Here is a 21462-nt window from a genome sequence, read left to right as displayed (position 1 = left end):
GGGCCAGTACAGGTTAACGTGGCAAATCAGTAATACCTGTAAAAATAAACTGAACTCTTCCACAAGGGCATTCTTAATCTACTTGCATAAGCTCTAAAACTTGTTTAGGGTGTTTGTTCAGTTTGGATTTGTTCTGTTGTTTTAGGTGGTAGTTCTGTTTTGTTCTTGGGTTTGAAGTTCCTTGCAAAAATTTTGGTAATGCAAGAGTTTTTTTCAGACTCTTGCACTCTCCTGAATATTTCAGGATATACCTAGCACCTCTGCCTATAATCCTCCATTATAGTACCTGTTACCTGCTTGGAGTTGAGCTAAGTGCACTGGTCAGCATCCTTTCTCTCTCACAGTTTAGCTCAAAAAAACCTGGTGCTTTATTTAATGTTGCTGCAGCAATCCAGCTCCTAAAAATTGTACACACTTACTACCCTGAAGTCAGTATTAGGCAAAAGGAGGAGGGGAAGAAGGAAAAGACAGGAGGATGTTTATATACCTTGCAAGTTCAGAACATTTTCTTCCAGCAAGTTGCACATCTTGCCAACCAGAACCCAGAGTTCAGTGTACGTATCAGAAAATATTAAGCCTGAGACTTCAGATTTATATTCCTTTACTTCAATGTAGACAACATTAATTTACATGATCAGCTGTTTCTGTGATAAATCTTGTCACTTAAGATAGAAACAACACTCTAAATATATAAGCATACAACACATTTAAGAGCTCAGACTTCAATTGTGACTAAACTGAAGAAATTACTGCCTACGGTTTAGTAACTGCTGAATTGTTTCAGATTTACATCATTTTCAACTGATCTCAGCTGCACCTCATTTTTGCTCACTGTTCACAAGGCTCTCCTCATTTACCTGCAGACATACACACCTCTTTTACTTGCCTTACAAGCAAGCACTTGCAAGTGCTCAATTACTACTTCTACTTCAATAGCTGACTTAAATTAAGATGACTTTTTAGTCTAAGGAGCTGCTTTAAACTCAGTCTTCTGCAGCTGGTTTTGACACAATATTCTCCCTTCCTACACTTTCCAAATTCAAGAGTTATCCACTCATCATTTTCCAAGTTGCAAAAAAAAAAAAAATAGAGATAAAAGCTTCAGTAAAATAGTCTTCCTAGATTCATTTACAGTGGAAGAGTTCTTTTTAATTCAGTTTCTCTGGAATCACTGGAGTGATTTCAATATAAAGAAAAAAAGTAAAATAAATCAGTCAAGGAACAGGAGTTATTCCCTGTTCCACTGACTTTACAACCAACAGCCATCAGAAAATTAAGACAAACTTCAGGCCTTGCTACTTTAGGAAGTCAGCTTTCCCTTTCCCAGACTTTCCAGAGGTCAGCCCTTGCCTACCCCTCCAGCCAAAAGAGTGGCAGTGCTGAAGGCCACCTTGACAGAACAGCAAAATGAGTGGCTAAGAGCTGAAAGGATGTAACCACTACAGAGGTTTCCAGACTGCATTTATGCATATATGTCTGATGACATAGTCTCTGTATGAAAGAGGAAGGAAGAAAAGCAAAAAAGTCTACATTTGTAATCTCCTACTGCTACCTGGCAGTTCAAATACTCATTATTTGCAACCAGAAGATTTACAAGTTCCCACAGGCAGTAAGGACACTGAAAACACCTCTGAAAAGATGCACAGCACTACTTGCTAGAAGAATGCCCAGGTTGTCAGGATTATGTAATCCAAAAGGTCATTCATGCCATGACCCCAAGCAAGCAAAGCAGCACACTTACCTACAGACTTCTGGTTACTGTCCTTCTGCAAGGACTGGAAGATATGAGCAGCTTTGGTTAAGAAAAAATCTAAAGACAAGTATTACATATTTCAGTGTTGACAAGAACAGTTCTGTGACAATGATTGAGTTGCAGAAGCTGAATAGTCTCCCCTGCTTCAAGCAGGCCAATTGAATTTCAAGTCTGAGAGTGCAGAGACCTTTCATTGAACCTGATATGGGAAAACTAAAGACTTCAGGGACCTGTAAGAAATGTAAAACTTTGTTCCATTAATATTACAGAGAACTGACAACCATCAAAACAATGGATTGGCCTTTATGCCATAGCCTGAACATCAGTAAGCCCTCCTGGGCTGTGGAAAAGTCAAACTGAATTAGCAAATGGGGCACTACTTAAAATTACTGAGAAGTACAGATACCACTGGCAGTCAACAATACAACTAGCTTGTCAGCTGAAGAACCAAGAGAAACCTATGGATGGAGGGGAGGGCCACAAGTTGGCTAAAAAACTTAAAAGATTAAGCACCTGCAGAAGTTAGACAGCAGAACCTTCCCACTCATCTAAATAGCTTAAAGGAACAAAAAACCTAAAGCTTGTACAGGATACAAGTGCAATCTCAGGTATATCAGGTATAGTTGTACAACTGGTGCTCCCAGTTCATGGTATACAGGAATCCTGAGCTTCATTTCATTAGTGAAATGAAAAAAAACCCACTGTATTTGTGCACTGAGAAATTAAATCCAGGTCTAAATCTTAACTGAACTCTTACAAGGTGGTTGAGAGGGCTATCTAACATTAAGACAGTAAAAGTCCTTACTCCTATAGTCCTTTTTTTCTTCTGGAAAAACAGAAAATGCAGTCCAAGAAGAAAAACTAAGGAATGGAACAAATACAATGGTCTCTTGAGGGCATCCCTCTTCAGTTCTGCCACATCACTGCTTTCTATCTCTTATGTTCATCAAGGACTGAAATATTACAATTTGTGTCACTCTTTGGACTGCACTTTGGTTCCCAAAACAACACACGCATCATCCAATCCTCATCCAAAGGAGAAATTAGGGAAAATAGAAAGCATTTCATTTTTTTTCTCTTGCTTCTCTGTAGTTTTACACTATATATTGACAGTGTTGTCAACAGCTACTATTCCTCTCGTGCACAAGTAATAGAGTTAACTACAAAAATCTCCTGGAACTCGCTACTTCATTCAAAGAATTTACCCTTCTAAAAAAATTAAAATATTAAAGTTTTTCTCCTCCAAATAAACCAAATTTGATACTTTTCCATGTCACCCTTCATAACATGTCCAAACTAGTTCAGTGTAAGTTTTCCTCTACTATACAGTTTGACTTGAATTTATTAACAAAGGAAGAGAATGCTCTCACTGTGGCAGAGAGCCAGGACTCAAAGCTTCAAGAAAATATTTTTATGTTTACAAGACCTGTAGTTTCTCAATCTAAATTCAGCGTTCTCTATTACTTTGGCTTTTTAACCAGCTAAACATGAAGTTCTGTTACATAATTCCATCAACTCTGCAGCAGTTAATTTTTTTGCTACTGAGATATAAAGATTATCAAAAGCATAAGAACCCAGAAACTCCTGAGTCAATCTATATAAAGAAATAGTCTGATCTGGATAGCTGCAAGCTAGCCAGAGACAGCTCAGCTTCAGAAGCAGCCCAGAGGTATTTAAGCCATGTCAGTAACACAAAAGATTTGTTAGACCACACAGAGAACAGGCACACACAAACATAGCAAATGTTTGCTGCAAAATACTGAATCACGTTTCCTATCTTTATTGATAGATCTTTTTTCCCTTTTAGCACAGCAATGGGAAACAAAAGAAAAGTGAGGAACAAATATATTCAAAGTTTCATCTTCTGTACACTTGTGTCACAGAGCAAAATTTTTCAGCCAAATTAGTCCAACAGCAAGAACTTGATTTCACCTCTACAGGACCTTTAAAAGCAATGTTACATACTGAAGAAGTCTACACTATGAGAGCCTCAGGATGCAATTCTGCTACCAAGTGTTCATAGAAGTGTAGCTTCAACTTGTAATAACAATGAAAATAATAGTTCTTTCCCTTTTTAAAATCAAACAAAAGCAGCTCTTTCCAAAAGAAAAGAATACATTTTCCAACAGCCAAATTCTGACCAAAACCATGCTGTTTGTATGTAAAGCGAACTGATGTGAATCCTTCATTTCTTCCAGACTTTTAACTAAAAAACATCATAAAGAATAAAAGTAAAATCTTACCTGATCTTCATTTTCAGACTCTAGAAACCCTTGTTTAGCTGTCACTATCAGAATAGTGGTTTAAGCTTTCACTAACAGCATAACAAAAAACATTAAAAAAACCAAAACAAACACAAAACCACACTGTCTGGCAAGAATGAAGAAGACTCCACTCAGAAAACAGGCATTCGATTGAATGAGGAGCTTTATCTTCTGTGAGACAACATGAATCAAAGCACAGAATCTTCATGAAGTACAGATCAGTGACACTGCCAGAAAAAAAGGCAAGCTTGAAGCAGGTGGTCGAGCTAAGACCAAGTAAAAGAAGTGTGGCAAAGTTGGGAAAAGGGGTATTTATTACCAGGTAAAAAAAAGAAAACATTAACTGTATGTTTTTTATACAAATTTCAATTTAGTAGGTTATTTCAGTACTTTCTTGCCAGCGACCCAAGAAGTACTCAAAACCATCACCACAATGCTTAATGCCCAGCTGCCTTTGAGCTCCATAGCTGCATTTACTCACAACACTGAGTCTGAATGCAGAACCTACTGCTCACACACCAAGCCTATTCCCTATTCTAATGCCATAGACCAGATGGTGCCTTATTTGCAGTTTGCCATTCACCTGCATCTGGCACACACAGCCCTTAAGCAAAACCAAGTGCAACAGCACAAGACAAATACTGATATGGTGCACAGCCATGTCCTACCTGCAGAGCCTGTTAGACAATACGCGCCCAAAGTTGCAGCATGGAAGGTTTTCTGAGACCTGCCAAATTCCTCATCAACTTCTGCCAAGCTGTCTTAAATTACCAAGAGACCTAGTGAGCTCAGTGACTAGTAAAACATGGTTTGGTCACCCAAAGCCTAACACAAGATGATCTCTGCAATCTCCTAAACAACTAGAAGGGTACAGACAAAAACAAACAAAAACAACAACAACAAAAAGTCAAGAACTTTAATCAGCCACTGGACTGAAGAAATTCAGAGACTAGACGTCACAGAAATTACTGCTGGAAAAAGAAACACACAAACCAGTTGACTTGTAGATGTGGATTAGAAAAGTGCCACAGATGAGCTCAGGACCACAGGTCTAAGTGTATTATAAAAACAAGGTAAAGAAGCAGAAAACTGGATCTTCATTTTCATAACACTCTGCTTCAGCTCTAAACCAGCCTACAAAACTGTTCAGTAATAGCAGCGTGCCTTAAAGAGGAAAACTACAAAGCTAAAAAACAAAAATTTCAAAAAATAATTTATGCTTCCAGGGCCAGGTAGAAGGTACTCATCTGTCTTCCACTCACCTACAATGGGTCCTTCGATTTTTGCATCTTCAAAATATAACTTAGACAAGTTTGGGAGAAATCAGGAGGATTTCAGGAGTTTTCGTGTTGTTTTCCTAATCACTGACGTCTAGCACTGATTCAGACTAATGCCTGTTGAGGCTTCCTTTCCCACACTGCCTCAAGCAGGTTATGTTGTTCTCCTGAACAGAGCCTTCATCCAAATGCTACACAGAAAAGGTAATAGGTCTAATGCATAGCAAGAGCCCTACGCCACATGACACAATCTGGGAAATGGTTTAATTGCAGTCATTGAGGAAGAAATCCAATTAAAACAGGTTAAGTTTCCGGCTTCCTCAGCACTGGATCTGCATATGGATCTTTTCCTATCACAAGAACACTTTAATAACAAACAAAGGGATTAAAACACATTTAAGTTTTCTAAACTGGGCAGTGCTCAAACCAGCAGCTTCTTAGAACTGTGTGCCAGAGACATATTCTGTCAACCATAGAAAATTTCTACATTTACATTTTATCTTAGAGTGATGTAATTAGGAGCAAGCTCCAATACACATACCAAATTACTGACACAGGCAAAATTAAAGACATTTACCTTGTATGAAATCATGAACCAAACTGCCTACCAAATATCTGTATAAACAGAAGTAGTTCTGTGTAAAGCTGAGCAAAACGAAGTCACAAACCAAGAAACACCTGTTAACACTAAGGATTAAGCTGTCTTTAAACTGATCCTATGAATTGTAAGATCATGACTTTACAGAGGTCAGAGCTATTCTTTCATGTTAAATACAGGTAACAATATATAATATACATCCCACAACTGTATTTAAGGAAGGTTCACTCTTTTACAGTCATGGAAAAAGTTGTCAGAAGCCAGAGCTTTATAAAGGAAATTATCAAATTTACAGCACAAGTGTCTACTCCACTCTGCACATTTACACGTTCTCAGGGCTCCACAAATAAAACAAGAGAATGCTGTGGTAACACAGCACTGTACATGATGCTGACCTTGAGCAAAACTAAATATTAGAGCTCTCAAGTGCTTTTTAGCAGGATGCTAGATTTAGTCTTAGTTTTAAGCTAGACAAGAATTCAACATCATCAAATACACATTAAAAAAGTCTGCTACAAATTCTTCTCCTCCTTCCCTTATGTGGAAGTACCAATAGGACATTTTTCTGCTTTACCTCACCAATGACTTTTACTTCATCTTTCCCAGGCTACCCACACACTTGCCTTGAACAAGAACAACTGTAACTATGCCCATATGTCACAGCTCGCAAGACTAAGAAGTTAACACTAATGAGGTGTTTTTCCTAGGGTCCTAGCATGGCCAGGTTTGTCAAAGTCTGAATTTCCTGTCAATAGTCAATCACTTCAGGGCTGGAAGAAAGGCTCCTTACCCTCAGACAACAAAATGTTCCAATAGGTACTGCCTAAATCTGTTCAAGGCTTTTTGTTATCTTCTGATGAATACAGAACACATAACAGAAGGACACAATCTCTTCACCACCCTGAGACACTCATAAAAGAACAAGCAGAGCTGTAAGCTTTCTATAGCTTGATCAAAATTACCTAAGAAGGTATTACAATAGCTGGTTTGATAAGCCTTTGCTCTTGCAATTTGCTCTGTGACCTAATCAGAATACTCAAAGAGTTGTCTTCTATGCTGGTGACCTTTCATCCAACACTAATGATTAACTATGCTTTATGAGCAAACCTACAACCTACTGCCCTGCAAAGCAACATATTACTTTTGGCTTGTCTAGGAGTGAAAAAGAATCAGGTGAGGAAGACAGGAAAAGAAGACCGTGTTTCTCCTAAGTGCCTTGTGTATACATCAATGACATAAGTAAAGCAACGCATCCATCTTGCTCCACTCCTAAAATACATTTTTGAAAGCAAGAAAATAACCCCATACTGGTAATATGACACAGAATTGGAAGCAAAGTTCACTCAACTCCCATGCAACATCTTTTGTGTTTCTGGTTTGTTTTCGTGGTTTGGGTTTTTTTCTTTAAAGAATACCCATAAGACACTCCAAAACTACTCCACATCATCCTCTTATAAGCCATTTAATAAAATGCACTAGTAAAGAAGACAAACAAAAGGGTATTTAACTGAAGAGGGCAGTTTCATCATGGTGCAAGATAAAATAACTCTTCACAACACTTTAGTAAAAAACATACATGGAATGGAGTGGCGTCAGGGAAAGATAAAAGAAAGAATATGAAGTAGATAGGCTTGTAAAGAAAGAAAGTATCTGGAAGTGAGCCAGTTTCTTCCTTCCCCTCTACATAGTAGAAGAGTAAGCCCAGTTTTTTCCCTCCCCTCTGCACAGTAACCTACATATGACAGGTAAAATGTACAGATTTCCTAAAGGCTGCAGCCTCTCTTACTCTTCAATCTGGTTTGCAAACCAAAGACACTTGGGAGCATGCACATCCCCATCCCCCATATGATTAATGAGCAAAAAAAGCATTCTAGTAATCCTAATATCTTTAACATCTCCATTTCCCAATGTAAAGTCTTGGAAATACATCTTGTCTCCCATCAGCTACTGGGATAAGGTGCTAAGGAGAGCACCTCAACCCCTATTAGCTACCAAAGATGCCAAATTATTACACTGACTTTGGGTCTTTATTCTATGCTTTTCAAAATTTATCTGTATGTTTACTTTGTATTTAAAGGCTCCCCTGACAGACCAGTTTTGGGACACAGACATCATGTACTGCTATTTGGAAACAGCCTGATCTGTCCAACACAAACTTCTTCCACATAATTGAAAGCTGATGAAACGCAGCTCTCCAAACATGCAGTTATCTCTGAAAAACTAATTGAAACTATTTCCTACTAAATGTCTATTTTGGTAAAAAGTGGAGGATATAAAGCATCTAACATTGAATTTTCACAACAGAATTCTAGAGTAATTTTTTCTTATATCAAGGGCAGAATATGCCACTAGCATATTAGTAACATGGTAGTGTTTATTATATTAAACAGTTGCATGATAAGAGCCTGAAAGTTTCAGAGATACTTTTTCATTTTCAAGGAAAATATTTTGGATGTGGCATCATAGTCTGTGTTTTATAATGGACACTTTTTTAATTAAAATGACAGCATAAATATTCTATACATATTCAAGTACGACAGACATTGTGAGCCAAACACCTACTCGTTTTTTTGGGGTTTTTTGTAACTCCATTAATTCTAAGCTTAGTGATGATTACACTTCCTTATACTCTTCATACAATATTTAACTCACTACTGAAGTTACAGCACAGACTAAGGAGAGAAAACAAACAGGCCAGACTTGAGGGCATTAGAGCTGTGAGTCTGCACTATGCAGTTGCTCAGCTGAGCTCCATTAGATCTCCCAAAGAATACCAAGTACTGATGGAAGGTAAAAATCCCAACTACATTTCTTGGGAGACATCCTAATGAGTATGGTCACCCAGATAAAATAGGAAGTCAAGTTAGTTGCTCTAATCCAAACCTACATGGAAGCCTTGTGTACTATACAGAAGGTAATTTCCAACTATTACATGTATTTATCCAAAGTTCCACACACCTCAGAGGGTAGGGGGATAGAGTACAATCATAAGCTTCACTATTATGCCAGTGCAGACCATCTTCATGTTAAAATTCAGCACATGAAACTTAGGGAGCTGGACAAAAATATGGATTGCATCTGTAGAAGTTGACATAGACAACTTAAAACCTGACATTTTGATCTATCACCAGTTGTCACAATTTAAACTTCTCAAATTCTGACGAAGCAACTTGAAACTACATCAGCTTCTCCTCCACTCTCCCACCACAAACACTACTCCAGTCTATTGAAGTACAAAGAACAAAACAGTTTAAATGATAGTCAGTCACAAATTTGTATTTTCAAGTTACTCCCACTTCAAAGCTGGGCCACCAACCTTTCCAACAATAGAGCAAACACACCCCAAGAATAAATGCATTTCTAGTTTGTTGTCATTACCTGGAATACTATTAAGTAGTAACAAACTACCTTGCTTTTAGATGCATCTAAGCTAAACTTAGACATTTAAATCACTGTATTCTGCCACAGGTTGAGCTGCTGCTTCTAGCTGCCACAGGTCTGGGCTTGCACTAGTCACATCCTGCATTTGATGTTGTCAACAGAAAGCCCAACTCCTTATCAAGCAGGCTTTTTAACCAGGTAGATCATCTACATAAAGCAAGGATAGGGGTTCACAAGCCCCAACTCAGCAATGTCTTACAGGGTTAGGTGAAAATTTGAGGAAATACAGTAGCTTGCATCTCCTCTACTTGTCACACTCAGTGATCTCTGAGCAGCATTCCCGAATCCATGGGCACAAAACTGAGTTTTTGAATTCCTTGACTCAGTTATTCAAGGCTCAGGCATGGCAGGTTAACATCTTTAGAATACCTGGTATATGACAGGTATGGCAGGTTAATATCTTCAGAATGCCTGAAAACTATCTCTCCTGGTATAGCTGTAACATTTATGACAACACAGCTAAAATCAGAGGTATGAAAACTGAACACTTGTACATACTTTTGCACTTCACTTTTTCTCCTCCTTAAGTTAGCCTTTAGCTGGCAACTAGGTATTTTACACAAAAATCAGGTATTTAAAGTCCTCCAGCCTAAAGTGGTACAAAAATACACTAAGGAAGAACTGTCTCTTTGCCTTAAAAAACAAATTACTATTTAAAGAGATACTCTTAGTGCTGACTGTATTTCCAGAACAGGCCTTCTCCTTTCCTGAGAGACAAAGTCTATTTTTTCCAGTACTTTACATAGGACAGCCTACCTTCCTTCCCTATGTCAGTAATGCCATGACATTATATTTGTTTACTCCATGAATTTATGTAGATAGACATTCTCATTGAACCAAAGTTTCAAAGTTTAGCAAAATGTACTCTCTGATGAGGACCACAGCTTCCACCTGGCAGGCTTCAAAGCTGTGTTACAGCAAACACACTCAAGTAAGAATATTCTACTATTCAGACATAGCTGGACTTAAAATATTCACAGTTACTCTGAATGCACATTCAAAGGCCCATGGTTTTGTAAAACAACTGGAAAATAGAGTTTCTGTAAGCTGTGGTAGCTTAAACATTTTTGACACTTGAAGGCAGGCAATAATGTTCAACTTGTAATGCTATTAAATCTTGAAATCATACTTCAGTAATGACAGGACATCAGCAGACTCCAGAAGCAAAAGATTTTGGTTTTTGACAGCAGAACTCTGGACACTTAGTGTTTCCTGGCTCACAGAAGAGAGGTCATTCATATTTTATTTGTTTTATTAAACCCAAGACTATTTAAATTCCTTTTAAGTAGCATCCAAACAATTGCATTATTGCACAAATTTAACAGAAAGTGTTTGTAATGATGGAAGACTTATTACCCACAGAAGAAAACTATGAACCAAGATGAAAGCTTTGTCATTTTTATAGCCTTGCTTATTTACAAATAACTACACAGGTGATATGGTTATCTAAACAGAGCTCTTCCCTTAAAACTCTCTTTTCCAAAATTATCAAAACTTGCAAGTCCCCTTTTCTCTCCTCTGTCTCACCCAAAATAGTAAGGATATATCCAAATATGGAACAGTAAATGATTTTAAAGAGACACTTGCAATGCTATGAAGTACAATATTACCACTCAATATGGAGATGCTGTACTTCAGTACTGAACCCAAAAAGCATTTTCTGTAAGCCAAACCCTGTCAGCATGTTCCAGTTCCTCCCAGAGTGATGCAGGAGGGGAATGGGAGAGGAGGTGTGGAAGAGGAACCAATGCTGAGGTGTATGCACCATTACCAAATACCTGAGAATTCTCAGTGCTTTTGGAAAAACAGTGCTTATCTGAAACACTCTACCCCATCACAGTGGCCCTTTGTCAAGAGACACGAATTCCAGCTGAAAACCAGAAGGGTGATCTTAAAGAAATTAACTAATAAAACTTGTATTATTTAGCCTGGCAACAAGGCTGTAAATACTTTCAATAAGTTCTAAGACTAAAACATCAACAGAAGAAAATAAAGAGAGGATAGTATTGACATAGTTAGCAAGCAAACAGTTAAGAGAAACTTTCAGGCTGGAAACTAGATGATCCTAAATTTTGAGACATGACACGCTGAAAGAATATCCCAGCAGGACTAAAGTATTAAAAAGGCAAGTATGACATTGTCCTTACAGACAACTAACAAGTTCTGTTGTCCTACTATGCCCACCAGAGAGGGAGATGCCCATGCTGCTCAGGTACAAAAATCCCTTTCAAGGCTCAGCTCCCACAAAAAGCTAGTCCCCCTCTTTGGACCTTTTGGCTAAGGAAGTAACCATTCATGCTATCATAACAGGCATCCTCTTTCTCAGAAGGTGTATGAAGTCAGAGAAGACACTGCAAAGAAGCCAACACCTCTATTATCTACAATTTGAGAAGCTTTTCCTGTCCTTCTTGTCCCATGGTACCTACCACTGAAGCTCTGTTATGACTGAAGAGAGGAAGCTTGTCCCCACACCTTCTGGGAAAGAGGAGGGGAGGCAGAAAACAGCCCTCCACAAAGCAAGTTACTGCAGTAAGCAGCAAGTTCTAGGATTTAAAAATAAAAAACCACAAACCATATACCACACTTTTGGATAGGGTTAGTCTGTGCAGAGGTTGTTTATCCAGCTTGATCCTTCTATTGCTGTGTCACTCTGTGCCCATATGCTCATGTTTGATATCTGCCACATGGGGGAGGAAACTTGCCAAAGTTAATATATTCCAAAAACCAAACCAGTTACTCCATTTGTGGAAAGAGCTCCCTGTAGAACTAGCAGACAAAAAACATAGGAGTCCTAAGAAAATGCAGAGAAATTTTGTAACTGAGTTGCTAACATTCAACTCAAATGATGTTTCAGAGTGGGTTACACAACAGAGAAAGTCAAAATACTAATTGAACTCTGCTGTTAGATCAGTTAGCACTATCACCTGTTATCTGGTTTTGATTTGCCATCATACTGAGCTGACTTTCCAAGTAGCCTGACATCATCTTGGTGAAGGAAAACAGTATTGCACATCTGTGAGCCTAAGGAAGAAAGCATTTCTTAGCTGAAGGGGAACAGCTTTTAAATTAAAACACACTACACAATTTGGTAATGCAGAGCCATCTACATAGCTTACTTGTGATAAAAGTTTTTAAGATGCTCCAGCACCACTAAAATGGGATTAAAATTATTTCAATTAATTAATTAAAATAATAGTACAGATGAGTCCTAACAGGGTTTCCGGTAATTGCAAGGTAGATGTGAAACCAACAAACAGATGCCACAAACAGAAGCAACACTAGTTTAGCACAGGCAGACTGCTGAGAACAGGTTGAGGGAGTGTTCCTGATAACACTACAGGTACTACCAGCAAGAATCACAGTTTGCATTCAAGTGTGAGATCTCAATCTGACATAAACCCAAGATTTCATCTGAATAAAATAAACGAATAAAGAAGTTTTGAAAAACAGATGATACAATTGTTTATCCATTGACTTGTTACTTAATAGGAATCTACTTTATTAAAACTACAAGAATAGTTTTAACAGCTTTTGGCTAAGTCTGTGACAGAGGAAAAGCAGGGAACACACTTTACTCCAGGCAACCTCTGGAAGCCATGAAGCATAGCAACAAGTATGGTCACTGCATTGTAGTTTGAAAGTGACAGATTGAGATTACTTGGCCTATCACTGCAGTGGAGTCTCACAGGCAACTTCACATTTAGTTTAAGTGTAGTCCCAAAAATTAACTCATCACTACATTCCTATTTACCCCGTTTTTAATTATAAAGTTCTCAGGTTCTAGCTTAATTGAGTTCTTCTCCAGAAAGCACAATAAAGTTGGAATTTTTAGAGCTCATTCTGCTCCAACTCTGGTTTGAGTTGGATAATACATCAAGAACCTCTAAACTATTAAAAAAACTATGGCCATAGTGCTCAAATGTCAACATTAACCAAAGGCATTCAAGTGGTACCATTCCTTCACATCATAAATTTCATCTTTCCTCTTCACAGCTAATCTGAAGAGAGCTCACTTTCTACCCACTCCATGGAGCATTTAAATGTGCAGACTGAGGTGTGCAATGGCATTTCCCTTAACACACTTCTTCCAATTCTAGTTACAAAGTGCTGGTGAAAGTTCCGAGGGGCTGTCCAGAGTCAGGTATCCAGCATGGCTATGTTCATTTACAAGTCTACAAATATACAGCAGAACTGTATCAACTTAAAAACTACCATGGACGGTAACAAACACATATTTCCTATCTTACTTCTGGCAAAGGAATGTATCTGTTCTTCTGCCATGCTTCTTGTAACTGAGTAAGGGAGCGAAACTAACTTCTTTAATCCACAATCTTATGGTATAATTCAAATCTTAATTTTTATTAACAGTTTTTTATTGTAGACTATGATCTGCTAAATATAAAAGGCAGAATATTACCAAAGTAAGATATGGCAGCATCCATTATCATCATATGAACTTGAAAAACACTGTAGAATAGACTGCAGCAGATCTTTAAAGTACAAGCTGCAACACTTGAATTTGTGGCTTAAAGTTTGCCGAAGTTATGCAGCTTCATTAAATGAGATTCAGCTGAAATTGTGTTTTCTCCAGCTGTTTAACTTAAAGATCTCATACCTACCTAGCTATGCAGCTGCTTCACAGGTGCTGTTCACTCAGGCTTATTGACACAGCTTATGACTGTCTGCTGCCCTTGTTCAGCTGAGCAATTTCCTACCTTCCCCCTCACCCCTGTACAGTGGGCGAGTTCATCAAGCCATCACACCTGAAACAATGCAAAGCTCAAGACAAGTGAAGTTTTAAGGAGAAATTACGGTTTGCAGTCAGTCAGTTGATTATAAATAAAGTGTATCCCCAAAATAAAGAGGAAGAAAACACTCACTGTCTAAGGAAGGCAGAGTTCCAAGTTTAAATTCAGCATACAGCTTATTAACATGCGCCCTCAGTTACTTTCTTCATTTGTCCTCTTTAAATGCACAGCCACATCTCACCTGTGATCAGAAGATTCAGTTACACTGCAGACACCTTCCAAGACAGGACACTCCCTACACTGAATAAGCTAATTACATAAGGGATTTGACATTAGAAGACACAGAACATTATTAACTTGGATAAGATGCCATCCTCTAGCCTTGACATTAACCACATCTTACAATATTACCTTGTCCAAAAACACTCATCTACCACATATTCCACAAAGGCATATATAATGTAAAGAGAGCTTCTCCCCACTAACTGCAGGAGTTAAAGTAAGCAACTAATCATTATACCAGTATCAAGGACATGTAATTCAAGTCCCTTGATGAGTGGGTGGGATGCAGGTGTGTGTTTTTCCTTTTCTTTAGGGCTGGAGGGAAGGGGGAGGAGGGCAGGCATGGGGGATATTGGAGTCCTCCCTGACTAGCGTTACTAGGCATTGTTTCCATCTTTTCTTTTTTGGTGCCTCAACTCATTTATGTTGCTCCTGATCCTACAAAAACTCAATGTTTTCAACTCAGACAATACTATACAACACTATTTTTTATTTCCACGCTTATTTACCTGTACTTTTACATCTAAGCAGTCTTGGACTAGAGCAGAGGCACAGAACAGACTTCAAGCACATAAAAGCCCACACACAGCAAGATCATTTCTCCTGCCCAGAGCTGCTAAGACAAACTATCACAAGCTCAAAGTAAGACAAGTAAGACAGAAAAGGAGAAAAATGAGGGAGAACAGAAAAGAAAACACAGCTAAATATACACCTAGTTACCTTGGCGCATGAGTTTGTCACAGACCTATTTTTCCTAATAGTTTTACTATTAAAAGCTACACCTGAAAATCAAGGTAAAAAATTAGTTACTGCTCCGCATTAACAAAAACTGGTATTAACCATGCTTCAAACAGCCAGCCACAAAACTGACAGAGGTGCACACTGCCAGTATTAAGTCTAATGCCCATCTCAGGGCTTGACAGCCTCCTGAAAGTTTAACAATTTTGTTCCCAAAAAACCACACATACCTCAGAAAAAAAAAGAACACATTTGTATTCTTTTATTTCCAGCTTTACAAAAGTCTAGCAACTATTTGCCCTTCTTTACATTAAGTTTAGTTATTTGGACTTCATGAAACACAACACAAGTTGTCAGCAACAAGTTGCTATGAAAGCAGAATAAATGTGAAATATACCTTGCCTTTCAGATCTTAAAAAAAGCCATCTTATTCGAAAAGTAGCAGGGACCTCAGCTTCCAATTTGAAACACCAAGTTGCTCCCTACAACTCAAGGTTTACATTCCAGAAGATGACTCAGACCCTTTCATACCTTTCATGATGGTCAGATCTCTGCAGTTCAGCATGTGCACTTTCTTGTGGACACCATCAAAGCAAATCATGTAGAAAACACTCAAGAAAATGGTATTTTTTCCCCTCCAGTCCATAAGCCAGCATAGTATTACTACACACTGATAGAATCATTCCAGTTTCTTCTCCAAGAATACCTCTGTATGTTTGTAAAGTTTGGGGATCTTTCTCCTTTCTTACCACTGAAGAAAACAGACCTCTTTTTAGCAGGCTGTAATCAATGAAAAACTAATCAAGGGTATAAGAAGTCAAATGAGAGAAGGGCCAAGTAACTTCCTGAGGTTTCCAAACTTTCCAAACAGGCTTGTATGAGTCCTTACAAGAGAGGCTTTTCTGCAGCAACTGAGGGCAACCATGGCTTCAACATCATTGCTAGTATTTCTCATGCATCTCCAATATTGAAGTCCAATATTAAACTATCATGATTAACTTTTATAATACAGCTAAGTTTTCCATTTCTCCTATATGAAAACAGTATTTCCATTTTTCCTTACAGAGCTGACCATCTACTGCTCTCGGGGCAGTTTGCTGCCATATTTGTACCAAGTACCTTCATGAGTCAAGTTAGACTGGCAACAGTCAGTACCTTGCAAGACAAGCATCGTCACAGACAAGGAGAGTAAAGAGATTGGTTCTGTGCGCTTGGACCCTGGCTGCCAGACAGAACTGAAGGAGAATATGCATATTTACACAGTTGGACTCTACCAACTTGATGGCAGCATTAGGAAAACAATTGCTCCTCAAACTGAACTTCGTACTAAAGCAACCATTGCTGGTATCTGAAAGCAGGCAGGAGAAGCCAGTTGACTTAGTTAGCCCTGTCCTCCACAGACACTGTACATTTGGGTAGCTAAAATTTCTTTGTTTGCAGAAGATAACTTTAAAACATGAATTCAGCACCTGTTTTGTTAAAAAAAGTGATCCTGAGACGAGTGGCTACATACAAGCATTTTTGTCATTATTGCTCACCACTGAGAACTCTGAAAATAGTCGTGCTCCTTGAGAAGCACTTTATATAAATTAAAAAAATACATCAGTGGGAAAAAAGTTAATATGACTTTTTTTGCAGTTACCAACTTCATGTCCTATGTTAAAACTGATCTATGGAAACCCTCAGCAAGAAATTGCTTCATATACTACCATAAATCTGTTGTGATACTATGCAGTGATTAAAATACTAAGAACACATTTAAAATATTACTTCTTCAGAAAACTAAGCATACTCACTCAAAACTAGTATGTTACTCTATCAGAAAAAAAATCCACTGTGGTACTACCTTCAGAGTCAGTACTGAATGGAGCAGTGACACCTTGATGAAAAGAGTATAACAGAGTCAACAAAGTGCTTTACAGGGAGTGTTATGAATTTGACAGGTGATGAACAGGACAGTGATCATCCAACAGGCCAACGGGAGATCCCAGAAACATCCTGGGTTAAGTTTTTGCCAAAGCTCTAGTTCACCATGTTGTAAAACTTCAATATCTGATTATTGATTTTTGTCACAAAAATTTAACCTCAGTGTGACAAAAGACAGATCTCTGACCAAAAGCGTTCTACATGATGCTTACCAAGTAGTTTGTTAGAAAACATAGCATGGCCTATAACTGCAAGATTAACACAGATAGCTGTGAGATTCATTTAGCTGCAAATTAGGTTCAAACATGTAGTTTACTTACTAACTTTCCTACTGCTTCGGCTTCATCACTTAGAAACAAAAGGAATTTAGTCAGGTTATGCTTCAGGACTGCTGCAGGTAAGTAACTGTACTTATCAGTGATGTAAGGATCCACATGGAAACTGATCATGTCTCCACTGATGGCATTAAAGACAAATGCATTTTATTTTTGCTATGCTGCTGCAGAAGGAATAGTGTTGTTGTCACCTATGGCTTTAGGCCTCAAATTTACGAATGATTTCATAAGAAAAAGTTTCCATTACAGTTTCTTTTCTGTAATATTTACACTCTGGGTTTGAAGACAGTCAAAGTACAATACAAAAAGGAAAACTAAAAAAAAAACTAAAAAAAACCAAAAACAAACAAACAAAAAAACAACAAAACAAAAAACAAAAAACCAAACAAGCAAACAAACCACCCAAAACCTGAGCATGATTCCTGATTAGGAATGACAGCTTTGATTATTCATTGACTGGGAAGATGCAGAATATTTCCCCTAATGGTCATTTTGACCTGAAAAACTTTTGCAAGACATCAAAAGACTCCATTTTCATAAGCTCTTACTCAACAGGTTGGCACTCCTACTGAAGTAGATCTGCTATATTAATAAGCAGTAATGTCACACTGTGGATGACCTACAATCTTTCTACTAACAGCTAAGACATGTTTAGGCTCCTACCTATGCAACCACCTGGAGACTGAAGATTTAAACGTTGTTAGCTCAAGTTTACTACTCATTTTTCTCAGAAAAACCCTAAGAAAGGGAAAAAAATCTGATTACCTGTATTTCTAACAACAAGAAGATATACCAAACAATAAAACTTAAAAACACCTTCGCATTTAAGATCAAAAGAACTGAGCTGCTCACAATCAGCTGCATTTTACAAATACAGAAACTACTACAAGTTAAAAACATGTATATTGCCAAAAACTTTAAGCATTATTTTCAGAATTTATTCACCAGACCATTGTTTTTAAATTTCTTAGTTAAAATACAACATATTTCGTTAAAATATCAGCTGCAAAAACTGAAATACTAAAATTTTCATTAATAGATTTAACTCCTATTGATATTTATTAAATAGGGTACCAAGAAATAGAAAGATATAGTTATTTTTCCAGTACCTTCATGTCTATTACATATATTTTTGCATACATAAAATACAACTCGCTTAAAAACTTATAGCCTAACAAAAACCTTAATTAATCTCAGAAACCTCAAAAATCAAATGCAAAAAAAAATTTTTTTTAAAAATTAAAAATTTAAAAAAAAACCAAAAACAATCCAAACCAGAACCCCACCTCTGTACAATTAGAACTCTAGTTCTGAGAGTGAAGAGGAAGAACTGAAGAGACTACACCAGAGATAAACAGAAATAATCACAGGAATGCTTGCTAGCTTTTGAAGTCTTACGAAAGTATATCCACAGTGTTGGTTCCCACAAGAAAATTTTGAAAAATGTATTTAAGTGCTCAGAATTCCTCTTCTTGCTCATTATGATAGATGTACTCCCAATTTATCAGCTGGTAACTACTCAATTCCTCTTTATGGCAGCCTTTAAAGCACCAGGAAGCTCAAAATTCATATTACACACAACAAAACAGTGGAAGTTAGTCCGAGTTAAGTTTTGCCTTACAGTGTTAGAAGCTCTGAATCAGTACTATTTTTGCTGAACAAGGCAGGAAGAAAAAAAAAACAACCTGAACTGTCTTTTTAGAGGAAAAAAAGGATTTAAAATAAAAATTATTACTGGATTGCTACACGTAATAAAAACACTCCCAAAACAAACTACACACTCTCTGAAAGCGTTCCTAAGTTCTATGCCAGACTTACAGAATAAATTTAGGCCAGTACCAAGCACTCATTTCTTCCCCGTGTGTAAATGCGACACAATCAGGCCTCACATGCAGGCCTCTCTCTCCAACACAGGCAGGACCTTTGTTCGATACGTCGATGTTTTTCCCCCAAAGCCCTTGACATAACTTTCCATTCTTTCCCCTATTATTTTCCGGTTCCCCGTCTAGACTTTGGGACTGCCGAGCCGAGCAAACCCCCGCCTGCCGGAGAGCCCGAGCACTCGGAAGGGGGAAGGGGGAACAATAAAAAAGTTGGACACAGGAAGACAGGCCTGCAGGTCTGGCGAGAGCCCCGGCCTCGGCTCCTTCCCTTGCCCGGATCCCCGGGGCAGCGGCCGGGAGCCCCAGCGCCACCAGCCCCCTCAAACTTGTGCCACGACCCAGCCCCCCGGGAAAAGGGAAGGAGGAAGAGCCAGGCAGGAAAGGCAGAACCCAGCGTTTGATCAGCCTCCAAGTACGACGCATTATGCAAGCAAACGCAAGGACCAGGCAACTTGCTTCTTGACTGAAAACAAGAAAAACATCAGCTCGAAAACATTTAGCTGCGAAAATAATCCCTTTCGTGGGCAGCCAGCTTTGTGACTCCGACCCCACGGGCGCCTCCGTTTTCTACCCACCTTCTTCCTCCCCCCAAAAAAGCTTGTGAAATATGGACGCCGGCCGATTGTTTAGCATTTTTACCGCGCTGGGCAGGAGGAAAAGAAAAAGAAAATGCTATTTTTTCCTTTAAGATATTCTCTAGCTTCTTTAGAGGGGAACAAAAAATAAAAGGGGGGGTGGGAAAGAAAGGACCACTAAGGAAAAGGGGGCCAAGCGGAGTGGGGGAGGGAAGACAGGGAAGGGCATCGAAATCAGCACGGCAGTGTCAACACTGACACTGCCCTTTTGTATCAGCAGCCACATAGGGCCCGCCGAGGGGCGGCCGCGCTGCCGCCCCCCTCCCCGCCAGGCGGCCCGGGAGAGGCCAGGTGGCCCCCCGCACCCCTGCCCGGGGTGGGGGGGCGAGGGATATCCCTGCAGCGGGCTGGGGGACCGCCTGGCCATTTTGTCAGCTCCGTTTCCACCCCTTCCCTGCACGGCGAGGGCCCCATTCCACCCCTCCGGGCCGCCCCATACACTCACCAGCACGGCGCCGCGTCGTTCCCGGCTCCCATTCGGCCCCCCACCCCCATCCGCAACAATGCTCCGGGATGGCGCCGCTCCCCTCCCCCTGCCCCGGGCCGCCAGGAAGGGCAGCTCGGCTAATGCCAGGATGACACAACAGGCCCGGCCCGGAGTCGCCGAGGGGCCCAGCGAGCGCCCTGCCGCCCCGCGCCCGCCTCCCCGGCGCCCCCCGACCGAGCGGAGGGGCCCCGGGTACCTAGTTTGTCCCGGTGCGGCCTCCGCAGACGCTCCGTGCCTCCCTCCTCCCGGCAGCAGCCGCCTCGCTTCCCTTCAATTATCAGCTGAAGCCGCAGCACCGAGCGACGCCTCGTCCGCCGCCTCCGCCGCCGAACCCCTTCCAGCGGCGCGAGAGGGAGGCCGCGGGACTACTTTCTCCTGGCGCCGGGGCCCCGCCGGGGCCCGCGCGCCCCGGGCCGGCGGGCGGCCCCTGCCCCGGCTGCCGCCCCCGCGCAGCCCCGCCGCGGCCCGCAGCGCGGCCCACTCGCTGCGCTCGGCGGAGCCGCTGGCGGCGCTCGGTATCCCTCCGCCGGGGTCGTCACCTCGGGTCCGCGGGAATGTCCCCCCTCGGGGCGGCCAGGGGGCGGCCGGGGCGCGGGTCGCTGGTGGCACCGGCGGCGGGGGTCAGACCCTGCCCGGCACCGCGGGGCCGCCGCGGCTGCTCCTTTAAGAGGGGGCCGGGCTAGCGGTGACCCCGCGCGATGTCCGCCCCTTCCTGGTTGCCATGGAGACCGCCCGCCGGCGTCCCAAAATGGCGGCGGCGGGGCCGCCGCTCTCTCCGCCGTCCTGGAAGGAAGGAGGGAAGGCAGAGCGGCAGCCTGAGGGGGCACCGGCTTTAGCTAGGGCTTGTCCTCGGGGAAGGAGCCCCTCCGTGCCGGTGCAGGACGAGGGGCCCCGTTAACGCCGCCAGGAAGCGACCCGGGAGGCGCCACCAGTAAGTGCCGGTGGTCTGGCCTCCTGAGGGCCGGGAACGCCCGGCTGCGTGAGGGCCGGCTACCAAAAGGGTATTTCCAGACATGGGCGAAATTATGTGAGGAGCCTCAGTATGTGGGAGATTCCTTCTACCTGGGCTTTTCCCAGCCTGTGGGATGGGGCCCT

General features: G+C 40.7%; 1 protein-coding gene across 7 annotated transcripts in view; it reads right to left on the bottom strand.

Moving 5' to 3' along the window:
• The window catches only part of TRIP12 (thyroid hormone receptor interactor 12), a 78808-nt gene extending 57779 nt beyond the window's left edge, over positions 1-21029 (bottom strand). For 4 of the 7 annotated variants that reach the window (XM_030954714.1, XM_030954717.1, XM_030954718.1 and 1 more), the window contains exon 1: positions 20564-20760. The gene's annotated coding sequence lies outside the window, so the exon portion shown is untranslated. Of the gene's footprint in view, positions 1-20325; positions 20374-20563; positions 20761-20906 lie in introns of those variants that run through there. The other 3 variants (XM_030954715.1, XM_030954720.1, XM_030954716.1) reach the window with 3 other exon arrangements.
• Between the last annotated feature and the right edge of the window lie 433 nt (positions 21030-21462).

Source organism: Camarhynchus parvulus, chromosome 9, assembly GCF_901933205.1.
Source record: "Camarhynchus parvulus chromosome 9, STF_HiC, whole genome shotgun sequence".
NCBI classification, from domain to species: Eukaryota; Metazoa; Chordata; class Aves; order Passeriformes; family Thraupidae; genus Camarhynchus; species Camarhynchus parvulus.
The sequence above is the reverse complement of the archived record's forward strand: the minus strand, read 5'-3'. Positions and strand labels throughout refer to the sequence as shown.